Source organism: Seriola aureovittata, chromosome 10 (assembly GCF_021018895.1).
Source record: "Seriola aureovittata isolate HTS-2021-v1 ecotype China chromosome 10, ASM2101889v1, whole genome shotgun sequence".
Taxonomy (NCBI): domain Eukaryota; kingdom Metazoa; phylum Chordata; class Actinopteri; order Carangiformes; family Carangidae; genus Seriola; species Seriola aureovittata.
The window spans coordinates 7099111-7115882 of NC_079373.1; the positions used below are offsets into that span (position 1 = coordinate 7099111).

Sequence of the window (16772 nt, forward strand, 5' to 3'; positions counted from 1 at the left end):
TCCTTTGGATCAGTACTGTCCAACAGATGGACCTGCCAGGAAGTCATCCACTTGTTGAGAGCAAAGGCTGAGAATACGTTTTAAGCTCATGAGAACAAATCTGACTCTGAGATTCCTTGCTGATATTTGGTTAAGGAACATAGAGTGCATGTTTCAAGAGAGGAGTAAGCTATAATATATCATATTGTGAGCTCATCAGTCTGTCAAGGTTCCCACTTCTGATTGACCACTTGCGCAAAAGTAGGTAGATTTAAGAGAGCTCTTTATTTGAAAAGGAGCTCATTGCCAATCAGTCAATGGTTAGAGTAATATATGGATGCCGGCTGTGTTTTGAAATGGACTGTGTGTGTGGTATATGGTAATTGTAGAAGAGATTGTGAAGGCCCAATTTGAACGCATTGTGGATTCTTAGAAGCCGTCGCATTTGGTTGGCCTTTGCTAAGTGGCCATGGCGGCTTCTAAAGCCTAATCTCAAGGATGTGCAATTGGGCTACAGAGTGATGAAGCAATGGTAGTTCACACGAGGGTCTGTCACCGAACCGCCCAAAAACACCACTCAACGAGCAGCAGCACGGATAGATTTCTCGTTAGGGCATGGTTGCAGTGGTAAGGGGTCTTACCCTGTAATGATTTTAACATATGATTCCAGAGCTGTGGTTTTTTGCTGGTTTTTCTCAAGACAGTCATGGGTGTAAAACCTCCCCCTTCACTTTGATGCTTCAAGTCTACTTTCCACCATTATGAATGAAGCATGGTATCATTTGGCTCAAGGGGTTAAAACCATAATGTGATTTCTCTCCATTGTTGTCCTTTTTTCCCCCAAATCGCATGCCCAACCCTTGAAAACAAGATTGTCTGGTCTGTCTTTAGGGATGTCCGACTCCTCAGCTGTCATCTATCAGCAGCCACTGACTGAAATCTATAAACACGCCGAATACTTGGCAATTCACTTCTCCACAAAAGTGCAAACCAGAATATTTTCAGTTATGGCGCTGACACTGTCTTCTTAAAGGCCCGATGAAATCCTCACTGGATGGTCCAGTTCAACACAGTTTTGCCTTTTGATAAAATATAGAATTAATACTTAAAGTTAATTCATGAACATTTCAACAAAATTTGAATGCAGTTGTTTTTCGACATCTAGACACAATTGCCATTGATTTCAGTGTAAATAATGTGCTAAAAAAATTGTTTTTTTCTGTGCATTATCTGTATAAAATTAACAATACAAGATTTATTATTTTATCAGGAAAATCTACAAAATGATGACCCATTTCTTCCTCTGACATCAAACTGTGTCATCATAAAATTAGCTGTGTCAAACACATTCAAGCCAAGAAACATATATTTATGTTTGCTCTGAAATTGCCATCTGGGGCATCAACTTTCATTCTTGCAATGTAGTAAGTCCTTCCCCTTGGAGGATCTGCAGTTACATAAACATGGAGTGTCTTGTGGGGTTTTATAATTGTGTTATTCATATTGCATGATACAATCAACCATAAGCCCAGCCGGGTGCACTGCCATGAATGGAGGGAAGAATATGTGAGCAGTAAACATGAGAAGGTCTGCTCCATTGACAGGAATTCCACTTTCTGCTGCTGCTGTGAAACATGGCATACCTAATTGTACAGTGGTCACCCACTAGGTCTAAATAGGGTTCAAGACCACACAGTACGATGCAGGCCCACTGTAGGAAACTCTCACAGGAGACACAGGAAGAAACTGTGAGCTTTATTTGCTGATTGTTTTACTGTAGGGTGACCCATCTGCGTAAGGTCTCAAAATACATCATTCTCTTTTTATCTGTCACTGGTACACCTTTTTTTTTTTTTTTTTTTTTAAATATACTAACAATGGGAGGGCATCCCACGCACTTAGGAGTATGGATCCAGGTGACCAAGGTGTCTGAAAAAATGCTGCACCTATTAAGCAATGCCTCTTTTTGCAACACCTGCAATAATCCATTTATTATTTCACTGAATAAGAACATAATATCGTAAATGTGATGGATAGTGAGTTGGATAATACCAGTCCACTTCAAGGTGAAAAACCAGAGCAACAAGTGACACAAGTCATAGAAGTTTCAAGCAACAATAGCTTCATGACTTGGACAAGTGATGAGGAGGTGAGACGATTTATGAGGTGATAAGTAGTGTGCTTACTCTCGAGGCTATGGCCCCTACGTTCCCCCCAAAATCGCTCAACAAAAAAGGAATAGCACGTGGTGTCTCCGGTAGTATGTGGATTTGACTCCATCACTGGCCAGCCCAAGTTTAGATCACCCCCTCCTGCTAATGACACATTCAAATTTGGTGCGGTTAGGGTTTTCTTCAAATACACAGCTAGATTCACACAAATTCTTCTCCCCACCTCACCTCTCTCTGGTCTGGCCTAAGAAAACCACATGCCGGGGTCACTGCGCTCTCTTCAAGCCAAACCAGACCCATAATTTTGCTTTTGTTTCAGATGTAGCCTCAAAGCCTGAAATATAAAGACCCAGGCCAGCCTGGGAAGGTCAGTATGTAGAAGGAAAGAGTGAGATAGACAAAGAGAATGAGAAAGAGTGAAAGAAAGTAAGAATGAGAGAGGGGGTAGAGTGAGAAAGGAGAACTCAAGAGTCCTGGTGAGAGCGGAGTGGTTTCCAATCTATTGAGGAAGTCTTTATTATACAGTATGTGTGTGGACAGGAAGAGCTGTGTAACGAGGAGCAGTTCTTGCCAAACCACTGGCCATTACTGACCATTGCTGACCATTACACCCAGTGAGCTTTAACTATTTTGGATCTGTGCTTTCTCCAAGTTAACAGAGTACATTCACACTTGAGCGTAATCTCTCGATGGGATAAGAGAGCAACTCACAACTTCTTCTCCATAACTTCTTCCTTTTCCAGCCACTAACTTTAATATAGCTTAGAAAAAAAAACCAAACAAACCATCTTCTCATGTATGACCTTATAAAATGAGATGACTCAGTTTTCTGTTTTTTTGAGTGTACTATTTATGAAGATTGAAAATGACTTTTTGTGTCTCTTTCTGTCTCAGTGTATGTTTGAAGTTAAATGCCCATTTTTGTGAAATTGTAATTTTTTTAAATAAAAGTATGAAATGCCCCCCATGACCCTTTCTATATGGTATAGAAAAAAAGATGGAGGGATAGACATTTCTGCAATAGCTGTTCATAAATTGGCTGTCCTTGTCATTGCTATTTTTAAGTCGAATGTTTTACATGTTGTTTATTCTGTGTAATTTTCTCAGAGTCAAAAGCATTTTCAACAATGGCGCTATATTCACAGTCCCTCTTCACCAAATCTATACACAGCTGACATTTAGGTGTGCCAAACCAGTGCTCCAGTCACAATGAAACATACTTTCTGCCAATCACCACCTTGTGTTAAAATCAAGAAAGGTCAAAATGCACACACCATAAGGCCTCCATTGTAACAAATGGAGAGGAGTGGAGGTGGTGTGGTGTGCTGTGGGGCTGATGGACTGAAACCCAGAAACCTCAACCTCCTTTTAAGAAAAACAAACCAGTTTTATTTGAGAGCCAGCTAGTGTATTATACTTCCCTGACCTCAGGAAGCGTTCCCTTTCAGTCCAGCTCTGGACACACTGTTCCACCATCAGGGGACCAGGCGGATCTATGACACATGCGATGGCCAAAATGCAGTGTGGCCCTGGCCACAAATCCAACAACATTTGGCCCCTGGAGCCTTGTTTCATGGGAAGCCGACGCTCTGACCACAGATGGACAATAATATGGTTTTTGCTTGGCGCACATTGGTGTTTTGTATATTACGTGACATATTGCTTGGCTTAGCATTACCTATTGTAAAACTATCCATAATCATTCAACCTCATGGGAAGATGTTGAGTAATGGCAGGCAGGATTAGAGTGACATTTATACAAGTTTTTTAGGACAATACAATGGGAGAATATTGCAAGAAAACACATGGAGCTTAAATGTAAACCACAGCTAGTTCCGAATGTCCCACAGTGTACCACATAACATAGTAGCAACACTGTAATACTGCCATCACCTGCCAGTGATAGAACAAGTTTAAGTGAAACATTTGATATCAATGTGATAGTAACATCTTTAGTATGCCATGGCAGGAATCAAACCTCAAAACCCAGCATGTTTTAAGGCATCCATCTGCCATCAGTCAATGCAAAGAGAACGCCATGTAACATTAAGCAATTCTTCCAAGTACTGGTTCTCATGGTTACCAATAATCAAAGCATCAGGTTTTTATTTTTGCAACTGTTTTGGCTATCCATTATTCTGTTCCAAGAAAGCCATGCATACCTCTCCATTAGACAATGTCCTGATTTTATCTCCTGCTTGACAGAAATGCCACAGACTAAAACACTTTTTTTTTTTTTTAACTCTGCCTTGTCCAGCCTTGTGCTGTTGGATCGACTCCCTTGGAAACCTGCTTTGTAGAGAGAGGACATCTGGAGGCCTTGGTGTCTACTGCTTTCATGGTGATTGTTTATGTTTTGAAACCACAGGCGAGTCTAATCTTGTCATGTTTTATTAAGACCTGTATTAAAGAATCTACAGCAGCGAAGAGTCCATGACAAACCTGCAAGTTACCACCATGGGAAGTTGTGTAATCAAGACTGAAATGCACTGCAGAGGAATTTACTGTGCTCTTGTTGTATGCAATCCACTCACGGCTTCTGATATTGAGATTGAAGCACAGACACGCTGGCATCTGGCTGGTCAGCCCTTGTGTTATGTCCAAGGTCAGTGAAACTGCCAAATCTTAGACATATTATTGTACTATAATGTACACACATTCACTACATTTCAAAGTAAACAACATTAAATGCAGCCCAACGGGCAACAATTTAACTCTGAGTGCATTGCTACCTCTATTGTGAATTGTTTATTTCTGAGAGGAAAGTTTTCACGTGCATAATTGAATCTGACAGAGTGTCCTGTGACAAGAAACCACACAAAGGCATTATATGCTCATAGATTGGAAAGAAATGTACATTTGTCAGCATTATGATTTATTTTGCCGGCGTATGGTAAACAAGGCGAGACAGGCAATTCCTTCCTCTCTGAAACCAAGCATATCAGACTGGATTCCATTCCTCTCCCATTTCATTTCATATTTCATACAGCCCATTTGAACAATTGTGTTATTATGGCAGTGTAAATAGACCTTTGCACTGGGCAAGACTTCAGGAATGCTGATGATGTGTAAGCTGACACTATGCCGGCCGCAGAAAGCTAAAGCATCATTTATTGTAGATTGGTGGCCCCTGCGATAGGTGGGTGGTGTTTATTGCCAGCCAATAGTCTGCATAGGCTGTCACAGAATGATTGGTAAAACGGTTTCGGTGTCAGCATGAATTGAATATAATGACCAGTTTGGAATTGCAAAAATGTGCTGTACCTCACTCAGATAGCTGCCCTCTTAATCGAGTATATATACATGTATATTTTTTAATGTCGTTGAGGTATTCTCTCATCATTTTTTCATTTCATTTTTCATTTGTTAAGTAATGTAACGTGCACTTCTTATTTGAGAAGAACAATTCTACCAACTTAATATTGTGTGATAACAGCCATGTTAAAGAGACGGGCCAGGTTCACATTAAAAGACTAAGAAGATTTTAAATTGATTCTGGGTCTTGAGGAATACCACGGGAACATTTGAAATTTCACACATTATCTGCTCTCAAATTGCAAAGTTTCCAAATATGAATCTTTGGCAATATTCTTTCCTGTGCAACCTAAAGCTTGACCCTACATGCAGACGTTTGTGGATGTACCGCAAAATGCGTTAACAGTAATTTATTCTGCTTTGCTATGCCTTGTGAAGTTCAGCTGCTTTGACTTAAGTTGAAGCTTGCAACATTTTTTTCTTATTTTCTGCATTGCAACAATGTGGCCAGGAAATCATAGTTTATATTGAAACAACACCGTGTTCTGTTTTTGAAATTCAGGGGAAATTCAGTGACAGTTGAATGCTCCACGCTGCAGTTTGCCACATGTGTCTTCTGGTTGTCTCTGAAATTAGGTAAAATTACTGCCCACATTCTTGCAAATGTCAAGTTAAATACAACCACTAAAAAAATGAGTATTGCAGAGGGTTGATAGGGTTTTGACATTGTCAGTAAACTGTTCACATGGCCAGGAATTGTTTAAACATTGGTACCAACCAACGCTGTGGACCATAGCTTTTCACTTCATGTGTTTCGCTTAAACAGCCACAATCCTAAAGGCCAAGTGAGTATAGTTAACCTGGATCATGTGTGGTGCTCTGATTAACCCCCCTCCACTGCTTCCTCCAGTGGCCTAGCCTTGACTGCCCTCTTTAAGCCCCCATTAACCTCCACCCAAGACCCATGTGGAGCCCAGCCAAAGAATATAGATTATATAAGAACACTATATAGGCTGCCCTGCTGAGTAATTCCCTTTGCCTTTATTTCCCCATGTGTTTATCACAGTATGGTTTTTGTGTCTGAAAGGAATGACTGACTGAACTGTAGCAAGTTTGAAATTTCTGCAAAGCTACTAATATGATTTCATACATAAATGCAGATTTTCCACTTTTCTATTCTTTCCACTGTATCCATTTTACTGTAAGCCAAGTCAGAAATCAGGGGTAAGAGTAGAGGCTTCAGCGCAGAGCTCTTATGGTGTACCTGAAGGACAACCACAGTGTAAATCGTCTCCCCTGAGGGAGGAGATTCAGGATGTGGCTTTGAAGGAAAGCAGAACTGTGCATGTGGGTGTGTGTGTGTGTGTGCGTGCGTACGTGCGTGCATGCGCGTGTGTTGTGTGGCTGTGTGCTTATACAGAGTGAACCTCTCCGTTGTTACACATTCACCAACAGTGGACCGGTGAGCCAAAACCATTTTGGAGGTGCAGTGCAGGGCCGGTGCAGGCCCATGCTATATATGGTAAAATTACACATCACTTTGTATTTATATATACTGTACATGCAGAACTTTTTCATTTTCATGTTGTAGCAAAATATTAGCCACTCTAGCCTGTATTTCTCTGGACCTCCGCACTCACTGGGATTGGTTTTGTAGCTCCAGATATGGTCACCAGCAAAGCCACCACTCCACCTTCACACTGGCAGCTTCTCTCACTGGCAGTCTTCACTTTGGGTTTTGGACTTGAAAATGCACTGAGCCTCACAAGGGTTGAACTCAAATCTCAAAAGCAGTTCTCTTACACGAGAAGCTATGGTCAGACAAGTGACCCATATTTCCTAGAGCCTTTGAATATTTACTTTGGGTGATGGACTTCAAAATTCACTGCAAAGCCTGAGAATCAATCCCAAGATATCAAAAGTACAGAGCAGATTTAAGGACTCTAACAAATGGACCTCAACTGTCTTAATAATGATAGGTCAGGATGTCCGACTGCTTCAACATTCATAGGATACTTATCAGTGAATTCTGAAGTCCAAAACCCAAAGTGAAGAAAAGCATTCAGTGAGAAGCTCCCAATACAATTGATAGCGTGGTGGGTTAGGCGCCAGTGGTGGTGCAGCGCCTGGTTCAAAGCCTTCCTGTTTTTGGTACCTGGAGCATCACAACCAATGTTGTGCTGGGTGCCATCCAGCCACCCACCCTCAGCAGATACAGAAATCAGTGGGTTGTGGGACAGAAAACCACAAGCAGCAGTTGCAAAGTATTTAAAAACATTTGAAGATTTTTGCAACTATCACAAAACGCTAGTACTGAAGTAGCCACTACTTTTGCCTTCTACATTAATAAGAATCAATATACACTGCATACATTATGGATGACATATTTTAATGCTTTTAATAGATATTCATTCCTTTTGGCCATTTTAGTGCTAACAGAATGCAACACTACATTAATACTTTCAGAATATTTGTTAAAGCAAGAAGTCAAAAACAATACAGCAACATGATCCATTTATGAAAGTCTGTGCTCACCACAGACAGTGTTACTGCAGACTATGGAGGTCCCCTGTTTGACAGGCAGACATTGACCAGGGTTGCAAGTCCTCTCTTGACATTCTTTAAAAGAAAATTACAAAAGCAGTTTTGCAGTTATTTTATGATAAAAGACCTTCAATAAAAATCTTGGGCTTTTTTTCTTTTTCAAAATGACTAGAAATAGGGACTGTTGGTAAGGTAAGAATGTGTGTGTGTGTGTGTGTGTGTGTGTGTGTATGTGTGTGTGTGTGTGTGTGTGTGTGAGAGAGAGAGCGTGAGAGCGAGAGAGTGTGAGGGAAGGAGGAGAGTTTTGCACTCAGCACGCATGCATGCATATGTGTTGGTGTGAGTGTGTATGTGTGTGTGGTCCTTTTAGTGAGGTGGAAAATTATTTTTAAGTTTTAGTTAAATATTTACTTTTCCTTCAATTTGCCAATGACGTTCAGAACTAGAGCAGGACTTGACACTGGTGAGATGCGTGTGAAACTGAATACTGAGAGTGGATGTTAACGTGTGATTCTATGAATGGGCAAAAAGCGTCGCACAAAAGGACGGTAGCTCATGAGGCTCATTTACTACATGAGAGGACAACAAGAGACAATAAATGTCATGTTTATTGTTGTGCTTGAACATTTTACATTAATTTACATTAAGACAAGACACAGACGCAGCTGCAGACATCACAAATGAGTAACTTGGCATCCGTGACGATATGGCAAAACTCAAACAACACCCCTGGTTTGTTTAGTCACCCTGACCAATACTTTGTATTGTGGGCATCTCTGTTTGGTTGGGTTTAACTGCAAAACAAAGGCTGACGTAGTCTGCCAGTCTTGTAAAGAAGGAAGTCTTGTAGGAAGTCACTTGTGGTGATTTTGTTTACCTACAGTCACCGGCCTGTAATCACAAGCCATTTGTTCTAAAAGCTGGAAACAGTTTTGAAGAGTAATGAAACCTCCAAATACTCAACAAGCCACACATAATTTCCGACTGAACCAAAAGAGAATCACCAATAGAATTAGCATTGGTCATCTATGCAGCAGTTTGCACAAAGGTGAGGAAATGGAGGGAAAAGGCCAAATTTGGGTACGGGAACAGGTAGACAGTGGTCAAGACGAGGACTGAACACACAATATGGATAGGAAACCACAGGGACAGGCTTTAGTTATTTTCTGTTTTTTTGTTTTTTGAGAAAGATGAAATGTGTAATGAGAGATTGCAATGAGAGAGTGTTACATAAAAGATATCTCACTGACGACCGAACAAGCTCCATCTGCTGAGGAAGCCTGAGATGATGTTGGGAGCTCAGAAAAATGCTAGGACCTCTTTTTCTGGCCCTATAAGTAGCTTTTCTGCCTTTCTACTTTGAAGTTGGGTCAAAAATATTCAAAGATTTGATTACACATGAAATATGACAGGATTTTGATCAGAGTAAAGTTAGTATACACCCACTATGTCTAATCTGAACCTTTGTTAGATGGCCACTGTGGAATGAAAATGGAGCTATGTAGTGCTAAGGAACTGGGTAGATCATTCTCACCAGTGGGTTGATTTATAGGCTACACTGAACAATGTGTAATACTGTCCACCAGTTAAAAAAGTTTCCTCTATATTTCGGCCAGTCCCCAAAAAAATAAAACTGTCTTCACAGCTGTCACTGGACTGCCTGGTGGAGAGCTAGTTGGTTTACAGATGTGACACATGTTTGTATTGCAGGGGCTCATAAAAACTGTTTGATGTAATCCAGTTTGCTCAAAAATCCCCTGATCTGTTCCACAGAACAGCGCGCATGTAAACCCAAACATCTGACAGCTGTGCGCTAAAAGAGATGGCTGCCAAGACTGCTGTTTTGAAACCACAGCTCGTCCAGAGGTAAGCATATTAGCGAGCTAATGTTAGCTATTGCTAATCAGCTAGCCAATATTAAACTTATCTTTAGCATGTTAACAGCTCCTGAATCTACAGTCACTGAGCTCTTCATTAGGAACACCTGTACACCTGCAATTCGTCAAATTATCCAATCAGCCAATCATGTGCTAGCAGTAGATGCCTTGCAAATGATGTAAATACAGGCCAGGAGCTTCAGTTAATGTTCATGTAACCTAGGTTTATATTAACGTAAACAAATAGAAGGTTAAACAAATAAGAAATACAATGTAAGCAACTTAAATAACATCAGTTATGAAGTTTGACAGTTATAATGGTAGTCTACACTGATGATTTTGCCATTTTACTCTGTGTAATGTTGCTTTAACAAGTGCAGCCAAGCAGTGTAACTGCAGCGCCACCTGCTGGAAAGAGAGAGAGAGAGAAAGAGAGCGTTGCGCAAGAGAGGAGCGTTCGGAGAAGTTGTAAACACAAACCAGCGAGGACAAAAGGAAAACAAGACGAAACAAGTATGTTTTGGGGAAACTTTATTTTTCAATTTTTGAAATTGGGTTTACCTGCTGTCTGCAATGCTGGAAACTGCTTTGTTCACGTTTTGAACAACGATTTGGTGAGTTTAATCTATATTTTAACTTATCAGTTAGCAAGCTATTTCCTTGTTGTTCAGGCCAGGTGTGTAGCCCGACTTGCCACTAGCTAAGCTAAGACAGTGTGAATACGTTTTATGTTATATTTTGTGTAAAGTGAACTGAGAAGGCACATACAACAGGCATGGTCAAGTTTAGCCTCGTAAGTAGAGTAAAGTAAGGGCGCCGCCATTTTAGGGCGTGGTTCAGTGTAAATCAAACACTTAACCAGTATTTATGCTGCATTCACGTGCTACTCGGATTGTCCCATTTCCGTAGTTGGAAGGTCTTTCTTCGTGTCCATGTGTTGTTAAGTTGGAATGTGGTAACATGGACACTACACAGAAGATATGCTGTATTTTATCACTCGGCGTTATCACAACACATTAATAGCTGTTTCCAGTATTTGTGTGTTACTTATTATCAGAGTTGCTGCTAATAAAAAACTTTTATAACTAATCTATCAAAAATGTTTTCATCAAGCAAAAAAAGTTCACTATGTGTCTGCATATATGACGTCAACAACTGGCAAGACATGCACCAAAATTTTGGTCGACTTTCCGAATTGTTGTTTCTACTTAAAGAGGTGGGGGTGTACACATTAGTCCAATATTCCGATTATTTTGACACCACATGAATGCAGGGTGAGGTGAAAGACCTCCTCAAATGCTTAGTTATATTATGAAATATGTATGACTAAGATATTTATACGTATTTTACACTGTTGAACAACAGGCCAGGTTTCAGTTGTGAGAATGACTTGGTGTTTGCACACCCAGAGTTGGTGAATGAAGATGCAAACCACCCATTGGAAACATTACGTTGGACTGGCTTCTACAAGACTGACCTGCACTCCCAAGATAAGGACAGTGATTCGCCTGAATCATGGTAGGACTAAACTTTCAGTATTTTTCTGCAACACACTGTGGAACGCAACTCACTTGTGCTGACTGGGTAATGCAATGTGTTGTGTTACTGTAAATTATAAACTTGCTGGTTAAGTTAATTAACCAGATGGTTGAACTAAACTCTTAAATTTGCCTAATCGATAGATAACACAGAGTGAACCTAGGAACAATTTGAGGGAACCTCCGTTGAAATGAACTCTTGAACTCAAATAGGTTTAAGTCAAACCAAAGTGAAATAAAATAGGTAGAAATACTTAATTTTCTCTTCTTTAAAAAAAAAAAAAAAAAAAAAACACTTTTTTAAAAACAGTTTCAAGGGATTTAATGCACAATTCCTTTGTTTGTGAATGTGTGATTTGGTATCAGTGCATACTAACTAATTTTCAACATAAATAAGCCGACATTTAAAACTTAGTACCTCGGTCTGTGGTCTGTCATCCCTACTTATAGTTATAAACTGCTCTTCTGAACCTTAACTGTGGTCCTCGCTGTCTGTATCTATACAGTGTTTTATTTCATTTAAATCAAACATTAGAATGGGGAAACATGTGATCTCAGTGAATTTGACCGTGGCATTATTGTCGGTGCCAGACAGACTGGTTTGGGTATTTCTGAAACCGAAGACTGACTAAAGTAACTCAGATAACCACTCTTTACTACCGTGATGAGCAGAAAAGCATCTCAGAGTGCACAACATGTTGAACCTCGAGGCTGATGGGCTACAACAGCAGTAGACCACATTGGGTTCCACTCATGTCAGCCAAGAACAGAAATCTGAGGCTGCAGTGGGCACAGGCTCACCAAAACTGGACAGCTGAAGACTGGAAAAACGTAGCCTGGTCTGATGAATTTGGATTTTTACTGAGGCACAAAGATGGTAGCGTCAGAACTTGACATCAGCAGCATGAGTCCATTGACCCAACCTGCTTTGTGTCTCAAGTCTTACGATTTTTGTTATGTCTGCTGTTTGCATCGTGTAGTTTGCTCATTGCTAGCTTAGCATTAGCTCAGGGGTGTACATAGACAGCTCTGATAAAAACTACTCAGAATTCCCTCGTTAAGTAAAAGGGTCTGCATTTTAGCATTAAAAACTCCCATGTCCAGGCAGCAGTGTCTATTAATAACAGTGGGGTCTGTGCACCAACTGTTGTTTGTATACACACGCTCCTCCTCCTCTTGTCTTACCAGAGTCAGATGTGCGGTTTGCATGGTAGAGGTTTCGGCCTGCTAGCTCCACAGCTAAGTTGGGGATTTTTTCATGCAGCTAGGTCTCTGTTATCACCACAATGCAGTTATCCATTTAGTGGGTGGTAATCCGCAGCCTCAAGTCGTCCAGCTAGTTGACGAGAGAGAGAGCGGGCGTTGGTGAGAAAGATGTTGGGTAGTGTACTCCAGGCTTATGTGGTGTTGCTCTCAGCCTGGCCTGGATCCCTGCTTGCTTGCCATGTTTTTGCTTCTTCTCACATCTCTGCCTGTGTCTCCACTCTGTCGGGCCGTTGGTCTTTGTGCACCATGCTGAGCGAGTAATCATTTTCGGAATAGTGTTAAACTCTCTGGGGGCACATCCAGTACAACAGTCTCTTAGACTCCGAATCTTAGTTTGGGTGTAGGTCTTAATATTGGTTGTGTAGCTACTACCTCCTAGAGAGTTCTGGGCTGCTGTGTCTTCATGCGCTGCCATCTTGAAGCCATCCTGGCACAATTTGGACCCCCTTACCAATCAATCAGTATTTCAGCACGATATGCACAAAGCAAAACTCGTCTCCAACTGGTTTCATGAACATGGCAATAAGTTCAGTGTACTTGAGTAGCCTCCCCAGTCACCTGATCTGAATCCAACAGAACATCTTTGGGATGTGGTAGAGCAGGAGATTGGCAGCATGAATGTGTTGCTGACAAATCTGCAGAAATTATGTGGTGCAATCATGTAAACATGAACCAAAATCAAGAAAAAGGAATGTTTCCAACATCTTCTGGAAGCCATGTCATGAATAACTGATGCCCCACCCAGTATTAGTATGATGTTGCTAATGAAGTGCTAGATGAGTGTACTTTGCTGCTTTTGTCAAGCTTGATTTAGACTAAGACAGCTACCAATACAGAGATCCCCATATTGTCTTCAGCTAAATCTTACACATTGTCAGAAGTTGACACACTTAAATACTTATGACAATAAGACATTAACTGTTGTTTCTGTCTTAAAACGATGCTGCTATCACATTGTGAAGGAATTTCCTCGGCAGGTACTGTACTGTTAAAGGCAGTGGGTTTACATGTTTTATCAAAACCTACTCCTCATTGGCTGGTTGCATTTTTAAGTGAAGTTGGTTGTGATTAGATTGCATCTATATTAATGAATCTGTATGTAATTATTCCGCGATATATGTAAATCTGAATACGGATTACTTTCTAAATCAATCAAGTGCATCATCAAAATTCAGGGGGGTAAAAATGTTGCAAATAGTAATAATCTCAGCACACAGCTCATGCCCACAACAATTATTTCATTATACCCTGTCTTTCTATTGGCTCATCATGTTTTCATATACCTCATGCATCATTACATGGAGTATAATTATCATTTATGTCCCATTAAGTACCCGCCTTGCCTTGACCAGCCTCAACTCACTTCAGAGCAAACATTCATCAATAAGCTGGGTCATAAATAGATTCACAAATATCATAGGTATCTAATACATTAATCAGCATAATCATCGGGTACTGGTTCGGCAACATACTGTAGTATCTAGCAATCTCCTCTTCTTCCTATATTACAATTACTTCAGAGCTTTTTCCGAAAATTGACTTGTCAGATATTAATTCACTAGCAGTTAGTTTCAGATTTGTTCTTTACTCATTCCTTGCCAACTCAGGTCTTTGTTTGTTATAGTTATTTAATGCGATATGTGGTGTGAGTAAATTAAGTCATTAGTTTTATTTCATTTACATGATCAGTTTTCCACATGGGAAACATGCAATTCACCAGAGGTGTCAAGGTTGTCTTGTATTTTCAAGATAGTAATCAGTGAAAATAGACATGAGCAAAAGCCACCAGCCTGCGGGTCATGAATACCTGATGTTTAAGAAAACAAGTGAGATCCCCTTGGCAAAAATGTTTTCCAGCTACCCCTCAGTGGCTGAAGCACCCGTTCCTCAGCTCTCCCCAAAGTCCCCACCTGTGAGGTACACTACCAACATCTTCCCTGCCTACCTGCTGCCAAAGACTCCCAGGCTCCTCATTCCAGCACATCTCTCAGCACTGACTCTCTTATCCTCCTCTATACTCTGCCAGAAAAGCACCTGAGGGCCTGCACTCCTGCACAGGTATTTCTGCTGAAAGCTATAATAAATCATTTGCCTTTTGTGTCTCGGCTTTCTGCCTATTTTGCTAATGTGTTTTCTCTCTTCCATCCTGGTTTCAGAGTTGAAAGACGCCTACTTTAAATAGGTGCAGGAGTGTGCAAAGACAGATTCAGTGATTCCTGGTCCTTGTCATCACTCCAATGCCCCATTTCCCCAGGCTGAATAGCACAGGAAGCATAGTGCAGGAGACATTCTGTGACAAGTAACAGGTAAAGGAGAGGAAAAGGAGGGAAGAAGAATAGGCTTTAATGTAGTAATTGAATATTTTGATTCATAATCCTCTCCTGACTTTTATTGCTGTCCACAAGTGTTTTGACCATAGCTCCATATCAAATGCCAGTGACCTTGACTGTGGTAAAGTGACTCTGCAGAGGAGAATGCATAGTGTTTATTCAAGGAGGAGAATTTCACATTTTGCCCAAATTGACTCTGTATAGAGAAAAGCCCAGCAGGCCATGTAAATATCAAAAAAGGTTTAATAAAACCATGAGGGATGACAGTTTCCAAAGTACATATTATCTATGGAGAGGTCACAGTGGGAAAGCGGCCCGCCATCCCTCTGCATTGCTTTTGGTGGCCAGAAAGTCATGAGCGATCGTTGGAATTTTTTGGTCAGAGCTTCGTGTTTGAGCCCAAGCCTTCCTGACAACCCCTTCCTCACTGTGTCATCCCCCCATGCACACACAGTGACACAGACACATGCACACACAATTACACGTGAACACACAAGCACACACGCGCACACTCTGCCATCCAGCTCAGTGGCTTGGAGCTCTTGCAAAGTTCCTAAATCCGCCTCCTGCATTCTGGGTTGGTGGGAGCGGACTTCCTGAAAACAATGGAATGGACTAATCTGTGGATTTGCCAGTGGATTTGATAAAGGCCTATGTTCTAAGCCAAAGTTTCTCTGACCTCTTGTTAAAAACGTCTCATCCTCTCCCTGCCCATCCCTCCCACCCTTGTTCTTTTTATGAATAGGGTGAGAGTGGATTACCAGAGGTGCTGTGTCTCTAATTAAAATCTTCACTCTGTTGCATTCCCCCTTACTCCTATCCCTCCGTCTTCTGTCGCATATACACCCAGACAATCCTCACATTCTCTCTTTCTTTTGGCATTTCGGCACAACCGTTGGTTTTAATGAAAAGGCTCATGAAAAGGCTGATGACTCCCAACAGCAGTAAAGCGCAGTGGTGACAGGGTCACAAGTCAAAGGTCAATCTTCAGAGGTCAGGCAGAGGTTAATAAGGTGTTTTGTCACTTGAAGAAATGTCTAATCTCCCTGAGACTCAAAAGGGTGCATCTTTCCTTCGGCAAACTTCACAAGTAGCCACCAACCCCCCCTCGTTATTCTCCTTCTAACCTCTTCTTTCAAGTCCACTCCTCTTTATAGTCCACCCTTTGTAGTTCATCTCAACAAGGCAAAACTTTTCAAAGCTGTGGTTTGTCCGGGATTAATTTACGGCAACATTTCCTGAATCCGTCTTTCTATCTGCTCATCATCTTTCATGGAAAGCTGTCCTGCGCCAGCCTGTTTGAATGACTAACTAGTTGATTCCCGTGAAACAATTAAAATTCCAGCCTTTGGCCCGCACTCTGTGAGCTGTCTTGAAGCTCGGAGCTTGGTCGGGCACAGATGCAACTTTGCTGACAGGAGCCCACTTGATGAGGGTATTATTTTAATGGAAAAGAGTTGCCTATTCATTATGTGCATGTGGCCATCACTGAGACACAAAGCACAGATAATGACAGGAACCAAAAGCTGGCGGAGCGCCAGGTCTGCAAAAAACGCTGCCCACTCGCCAATCTACAGTGCCAGTGACTCAACTAGACAGCTGTAGACAATAAAGTTGAAAACCGGGCTCCTTTATGGTCTTTACGGAGCTCACAAACATCACATTTACGTACCTACTGTCACTCATTAGACTTGTCATTTATTTGACTATATAATACAGTTTTATTTTAAAAACCAAAACCAGGAGTACATTTGTTTCTTTTCAGCAGCGATAGTCTGCTGGCTGTTTTCACAGTCTTTCCCAGAAATAGAC

General features: G+C 41.1%; 1 long non-coding RNA gene across 3 annotated transcripts; it reads left to right on the top strand.

Annotated features, from left to right (window-relative positions):
- The first annotated feature begins 10203 nt into the window (after positions 1-10203).
- LOC130176614 (uncharacterized) lies at positions 10204-15763 on the top strand. Of its 3 annotated transcripts, none has more exons than XR_008828896.1 (4): positions 10204-10440; positions 11192-11344; positions 14488-14688; positions 14787-15763. It is a non-coding gene; the product is annotated as an uncharacterized LOC130176614 (long non-coding RNA). The 3 variants fall into 3 exon arrangements; XR_008828897.1 differs by having other exon boundaries at positions 10205-10339; positions 11236-11344; XR_008828895.1 differs by having other exon boundaries at positions 10207-10440; positions 11236-11344.
- The last annotated feature ends 1009 nt before the right edge of the window (positions 15764-16772 follow it).